Consider the following 7,527-nt stretch of genomic DNA (forward strand, 5'->3'; position numbering starts at 1 on the left):
ACCCAAATTCAAAAGATAAAGAGCGAAAACAATCCTTAAATTATAAATCCATACATGAATTAAAAGAGAAAAAGCAATAAAATTAATCCATAGAAATAGACAGAGCTCCTAACCTTAACAATGGAGGATTACTTGCTCATGGTTCAGAGTAGAAAACTAGGACTACGGAATGTAAATTTGTATAGAATTGGAAGTCTGGAATTGAATAATGTTGAGGTGGTATCTCCCTATTTATATCTAATCCTAATTAATTTAAAATATATCTTTAAAACTAAAATAATATCTTTTCCTATTTTTAAACTTCGAATTTAAATTAGAATTAATTATAGCAATAGCAAATCTTCAATTGATGGATGGGGACCACTTGGCTTCACTAGGATCCACGCCTAACTTGGGCTTTAGTGCGCCTAACTTGAAGTGGGCAGGACCAATCTTGCGTATTGTTGTTGTGTCTTGCGCCTAACTTGAGAAATCTCAAGTTAGGCGCAGCCTTGGCAGCAATTTCGGAGAAGAAGTATGGATTATTATATATCGTTGGAAAGTTCTGGAAGTTAGCTTTCCAACGCCACTGAAATCACGTCCATTAGACCTCTGTAGCTCGAGTTATTCAGGTTTGAGTACAGAGAGGTTAGGGTTGACAGCATCATTCGCCTTCATCTCTTCTTCTGCAGAAACTCCATCAAATACAGCTGAATGCTACCTAAAATAAATAGAATTACACAGGACTCAAAGTAGCATCCATAGTGGCTAAAAGATAATTAATTATTGATTAAACTCAACAATTTAAATGCAAATTCACTAGGAAAAGATAGGAAAGATGCTCACGCATCAACCCCCTTACGCTGGACGTCACACGTCTCCTGTGCAATTTCCTTTACCAAAACATCAAATTCACCAGCTCCAACCGTGATATGAATCCACTCGTGAATTACGTTCATGAGAGACGTATCAACCAATACATGACCTGCACTGAATGAACTGCATAATTCTGTGTCTTCTGAACATCCAATTACTTTACCCCTCTGACCTCCTATCATATTGAAAGTAGCTTCTGACCATGCGTGCAAGGGAACTCCAACACATTGGAGCCACACTCTTCGAGTGTTATACCCCTGTGACTCCTCCCACCTCCATACCCTGTGAAAGACTTGTAACAGGCCATTCAAATGGAAGTTGTATGTCTCCTCAGCATGCAGAACACTATCAAAAGTCAAGAGAGCTTTATGCGCTCCCATATCCCGAATCTGCACAACAGAAGGAAAACTCCTCGCCATCATTTTCGACAAAGAGGTGAAATCCATAGGTTTTGTCGTAGTTCCAATGAGACTTCTCTGCAACCATTCCATATTATCTTCCGCCACCGCAACTTCCACCTTCTTCCTTTCTTTATTTCCAAGCCTGTTCATTACTATGTCATCCGTTCGTAATTCTCGTTCAGCCAATAAAGGACCATCATTGCCTACCTCTCGATATGTTTGAAGAGAATTTTGATTCCTCGTGCCATCTCGTCCTTGTTCCCTATTTACGTCCATGGTTTCCGATACTCTTCGATACTTGGCCTCTCCCACAAAGAAGATCTTGCCTCTCAGTCTCAGTCGATTCATCTCCGCTATGGCTTTCAAGGCCCCTCCTTTAGTGGTATATCGTATGAAAGCAAAAATGTAGAACTCACCATTTTTGAATTTTCTAGATAAGTATATATCGTTGATGCGTCCAGTCCAGTTGAACAATTGAAAAAGTTCTCTCTTCGAGACGTCATCAGGAAGATTGTTCACAAAAATGGAGAAAGACTCATGTTCTAGCCGTCGATACTCTTCTCTGTTCCAAACTCTTGGATCTTTGCCACCCCGCCCTATGTTTCTCTCCCCCGCTCTCTCTCGCACTCTTTCTCTCTCTCATCTCTCTCAAGTATATCTTATTTTATCTAGCATTAACAAATACACCATAGAATGAATTAGCTACATAGCTAGAAGAATATTAGAAAATTAGCATTTCTAGTAAAAGAAAATAACTCTTGTTTTCTTCAATAACTATAATAGTTGACTAAGGGGCATTATCCTTATCCATGTTAAAATTTGATGGTATATTTACAAAATTGGACAATGCATAAGCAATGAAAGTGAAATAAAAATTAGTATTGATGAACATAGTAAAAAAAATCATTCTATGAGGTACAAAGATTAAATTCTATAGAAAAAGGTTCTAGGATTGTATATACAATGTGAAAGGAGTGTTAACAGTATATACAAGTATGTTGAGTCTTATTTATGCAATATTTCACCATTAAGTTTTTCTACAGTGAATCAACTTATAGGAAAGTAACCAACACAAAAGTTAACAGTATCTAGCTCAATTTTGTTAAAAGTTTCTTTGGGTATAGTCGTATAGACAATTAATTTGGAAGAGGGTTTTCAAAAGAACTGGTATTAAAACAAGTTTTATTTGCAGTAAAGAGAAGAACAGGAAGCACTGTTCAAATCAATACATGGAGGCCTTTCTACAAACATGATTTATCTGAAGTTTTGAGAACTTTTTTTTTCCTTTTTAGGGGCTCCTTCCACTCAAAATAGAACAAAGAAGGGAAAAGATATTGGTTCAAAAAACGTTTGAACCTGATATTATTTTTTCCTAAAAAAATGTAAAATGTATACATGCTGTGAATGATTAAGAAACGTAGGAGGAGATGGAAACGGGTGAACACTTGTTAATCCAATATAAATTAAGGTTCATTCTTTCAACTGTGTTTCTGGCATTATAAGAAAAAGTGGACGCTGATTGGGAAGTGAGATTTGTCAGTGATTCCCGGGATTGAAGATAGCTGAAAGTCTGAAAGAAAGAATAAATATGATGGATTCGAAGAATGGAGACAGCTGGCTGTTTCCGTACAAGACTGTACCGTCTGATAGTTGTAGAGGTGCCGATTGAAATTGTGAAGTTAATGAAAATTGGTGCTCTCTTGAAACTGTTGATAATCCTAAGTATCTTGTAAGGATGGGATTAAATGCAGAATCATCTAAGAGCTATGTAAGCAGTATGAAATTTATGGTGGCTTGAAATAGGTTTGGTAGCAGTGAATATTGAAGAAACACTTAAATAGGTTCGGAAACACTTAAATTGGTTCAACAAATTTTAGATCGTATAGTTTAGTATTTAGCAAATTTTTATTCTTTAAAAATTCACGATTTTTTTGGATTTTTGTTAGTTTCAATCAAACTTTTAATAGGCATGTTAGACAAATAAATCCTAATAAATTTTATCATAAAATAATACTTTACTAAAAGAATATATCATTATAAGATAAATTATTATTCTTTCAAAATGATGGAAGAATTATTTTATCTTATAAGAATAATTGTCGATGATATCTATCGAATAAAAAATTGTGAGGAGGCAAAGTGTCCAATTTGAATATCTTTTTGGGATTAATTTAATTTTTTTTTTTTGTGAATATAACGACTGCATTAGTTTTTTCATGGTTTTGCTTCACTTTTATTTTTTTGGTAATCTTTTATTTTTTTTTAATTTTTATAGAAGCTTATTTGTAGGATATTTTTCTATTTTAAAATAAAAAATTATTTTTTCAAAAAAATTAATTAAATTTTAATTTCTAGAATACATTTTTTGGTATTTAGGTTGAGTTAACCTTGCTAATTTTGTAATATTCATTGCATCCCGGTGAACTTTGTCTCTCTTCATAAACTGGGTATGAAGAAAAATTGAAAAATTGAAAAATTGAATATTGGATAATATCGTTGGCGGTAATAGAAACCATTATCATCGTCTCAAGGAGAACATAGAAATAATATACACAATAGTACACAAGAACGGTGTAGTAGGAATACTATTTTCCAATGCCTTAATTTAAAAGAAACCTATTTTCGTTTAACAATGGTTGCCATTGTCACCGACAATGTTAAAGAAGCCATGCTTATCACTCTCCAAATTTTCTTCTCATCCAAATTAAATCAAACTAAGTTTTTTTAAAATTAAGAGTTTTAATCATGGTATATATATTTTTTTAAAATAGAAGCACAAAAACAATTTAAAAGTATATATTTTTTTCAAATTAAAAGTACAGAATGAATTTCTATTTATTTTTTTTCCTCCAATTTCACTTTCTAAATTTAATTTCATTTTTCGTCTAAAAACAAACACAAAAATATTCCCTTTAAAATTAAATTATCAGTTATATTAAAAGTTATATTAAAGTAAATAGATGTCCACTATTTTTTAAAAAATCAATTTTATTTTTAAGATAAAACTAATTTAAATTCTCAACTATTTTTATGTTGGATCGGACAGATAACAGACTGGCTTTTAAAAAACAAAAATCAAAACCCGTTTGCAACTCAGCACCCCCTTTCCCAAACACCCCCATAATAATAATAATAATAATAATAATAATAATAATAATAATAATAATAATAAAATTGTTTATCAACAAATTAAAGGAAAAATCACAGAAATGAGTAATGTATCTTAAATGCAATAAATAGCGACAGGTAAAATCCAAGCTCTGAAAAGGAATACGATACGAAAAGTAGATTTTTATAATGTAGTATTTGGAGTTATTTGAAGCACAAAAAATCAGTCGTGAACTCAACACCAAACCAAAACACTAGCCCTAGGTTCCTTGCCGCCGCTTCTTCCTCTTCCCCTGTCCGGAAGCCAGGTAGCTCGGCACGTCGCCCCCATCCTCGTGGCGTCTCTGTTCGTGGCTTGGAGCAGCTCGCCGTCGGATCGCCGCTTGCCGTCCGTGTCTCCGTCGAAGGTTAGTGGCCCTGCTTTCACTTCTTCGCCTCCGCTTCTTCCTTTTAATTTTGCTCTGGTTACTGATGGCTCTGTTTAGTGTTCACTGATGGCTGAATGCTTGGTTCTTCTTCTTCCTTTTAATTTTTGAAATTTTTGTTCAAATGTTCTTGTAATGTTTGTTGCTGTGTTGTAATTGCTGGGTTGTTGAATGATTAACTTCTTAATCAGCTCTTTAACAGAGGTGTTTTCGCCACTCGCTGGTGATTTCCCCACTTCTCTCACCTTTTACTTACTGATTCTGTTCTTCAAAGGCCAAATTTTGACATATATCCCCTTTTAAAATAAATTTTCAAGTAAACTAAAATAAAAGTAGATTTTGTAGTTGACTTTATAAGACAGTAATTTGTACATCTTATTTCTATGTGAAGTAAAAGATAATTTAATAAATCAGTTTTAAGATAAAATTAATATAAATTCTAACCAAAAGATTTTATCTTTTTAGTTTAATTTACTATGATTATCTTATCATATCTTTATTTTTTGTTGCATGTTCGAACAATTTAAAGATAAGAAAACTTTTATATATATACACACCATAAGCTAAGAAAATCTATAATTTACGACTGTTGATCATCTTCCTTTTCTTCTGTCTCCTTCTTTAACAATACAAGTGGTGCATAGTTATTTCTACATCTTTTTCTTAACTATGGAATATATGAAAAATGAAGAAGACAGTGTAAATGATTTGCCACCACTTCCTAGGTCATACGAAGAATTTTGTAAAAGCATTCCATTAGAACAAGATGATACTTTTTATGATGTTGATGTGTCTCATGAACTCATTTCTGTAAGCGAAGAATTATTTGAAGATAATCAATATCCATTACTAGACGACAGTGACTTTCTTATTCCACAGTCTATTACTGAATTTTTTCAGTTACATCCACTGTATGCAAAAGTTTTTCTACCTGATGATATGTTTCAACAACTATTTTCTAAAAGAATTTCATCAAAAGAGTTTAGTGATGTTCCTAATGACCCATCAACGACCAGTGTTACTCCAAATAACAAGGTTTATAAGTTACATAATTTATTTTATTATTTTTCACATGTCTGATCTATTTATTTTAAATCTCGGGAATTTCTTTCTTAAAATGCAATTTTTGTTTTATTAATAATTGAAATGTTCATGTTGACAACAGTTGCTAGAAGAAGAGGTGATGAACAAGTTGGAAGATATCAGGTTGGCCTAGTGGAACAGTATTCAGGTTTGAATTTCGTAACTCTTGGCTTGTTTTTTAGTTTAAAAATTGTTTTTCTATTAGTGATAAATACTGTTTTTTCACGCAAAAATTAGGACAAAACACCCAAATAAACCAAAGCCATTCCAAAATTACGTGAATCACCCAAAGCCAAATACGTTACGTCTAAACAATCCCTTTCGATTTTTTACATGTATACTTACTAATTCAAATTAGGCTGATTCGAAATCGAATATAGCTGTATCGAGTTACATTTTGGTATGGCTTTGGTTTATTTGGGTCTTTTTCTCAAAAATTTAAAAAAAAAAAGAAGTAAATTAATGTGCTAATATGCTTACTTTATTTAATCCCCCTATAGTCCTATGTTGCCATAGTTTTAAGTGTGGTTAATTTTTGTATTTATATCTTAATACCCATCTTTTTACAATCGTAACAAGTTTGATTAAATTACAGTGTAAAATGTTTTTTTATAGAAACAATAATAAAAGTTTCAAACTAATACAATCTTTTTGGGAAAAGCAGGAGCCTAAATGCTTGTATATATTTATTATATGGTGATGTAATTGGGTGTTGTATATGTAATATTAGAGAGCCAAAAAAAAGGTTACAATTTGTCTTATTTAATATTTATTATTTGTCATAATATTTAATGAATGTTAAATAAAATAAATTGATTACTTTTTACTAATTTTTTAAGTTACCACTTACCAATATTTCGGATATTTGTATTACTTGTTTTTGGTATATGCAATTAAATAAAGTTATATTAAAAGAAATAAAGTACAGTGTTACTTGTAAATGGGAATTGAGATTTGAATTTTAGACGCTCTATTGTGTTCATTTATTTTTTCAGTGCATTCATTCATTTCTTAGTTTCTTAAAATTTAATGTTTTTGACAGGTTACATGAGGAAGAGGAGAACATAGAAGTAATGCAAAATTTGGAATCGATTCTTAGAAAACTCATGTCATTGCAAAAATACTTTTTTTTTTAAATAGTATTTTTTATTTTTTTCTATTATAGCTTTTTAATAGCTTTTTTATGTTATTATTAATAGCTTTTCTACCCAATAGTTTTGCTAATAATAAATGGAATACAATTGTATTTTTTGTTAAATGAATATGTTATTTGTTTCCTACTCTATGTGTTGTTCTTTTTTTCTTACTTTTTTTCAAGGGCAAAATGTATATATAAACTAATTGGATATTAATATTATACATATCTACTAAAATGAAAACTATTATAAGGATTTATCAAGTATTTTTATATAATTTGAATGAGATTCATTTGAATTATAAAATCCATTCGAAGCATTGCAATTCAAATTATGCATGGACGAAATGTTTTAGTAATTTAAATGAGGGTGAATCTAACTACATGCACGTCGAATTACCAATGAATTCTCGGTAAATATAGTTTGAGTTTAACTTTTTTTTTTTCAATGCATGGAATATAAAATATATTTTTTTAAATTTTTAAATTATTATTTTTTTAATAAATTTATTTAAATTAT

General features: G+C 31.0%; 1 long non-coding RNA gene across 1 annotated transcript; it reads left to right on the forward strand.

The window, feature by feature from the left end:
* Positions 1-4,519: 4,519 nt before the first annotated feature.
* LOC112779983 (uncharacterized) lies at positions 4,520-7,152 on the forward strand. Its single transcript, XR_003190949.2, has 3 exons — positions 4,520-4,771; positions 5,955-6,020; positions 6,915-7,152. It is a non-coding gene; the product is annotated as an uncharacterized lncRNA (long non-coding RNA).
* Positions 7,153-7,527: the final 375 nt, after the last annotated feature.

The sequence above is a fragment of the Arachis hypogaea genome, chromosome 19, assembly GCF_003086295.3.
Source record: "Arachis hypogaea cultivar Tifrunner chromosome 19, arahy.Tifrunner.gnm2.J5K5, whole genome shotgun sequence".
In the NCBI taxonomy this organism is placed as follows: domain Eukaryota; kingdom Viridiplantae; phylum Streptophyta; class Magnoliopsida; order Fabales; family Fabaceae; genus Arachis; species Arachis hypogaea.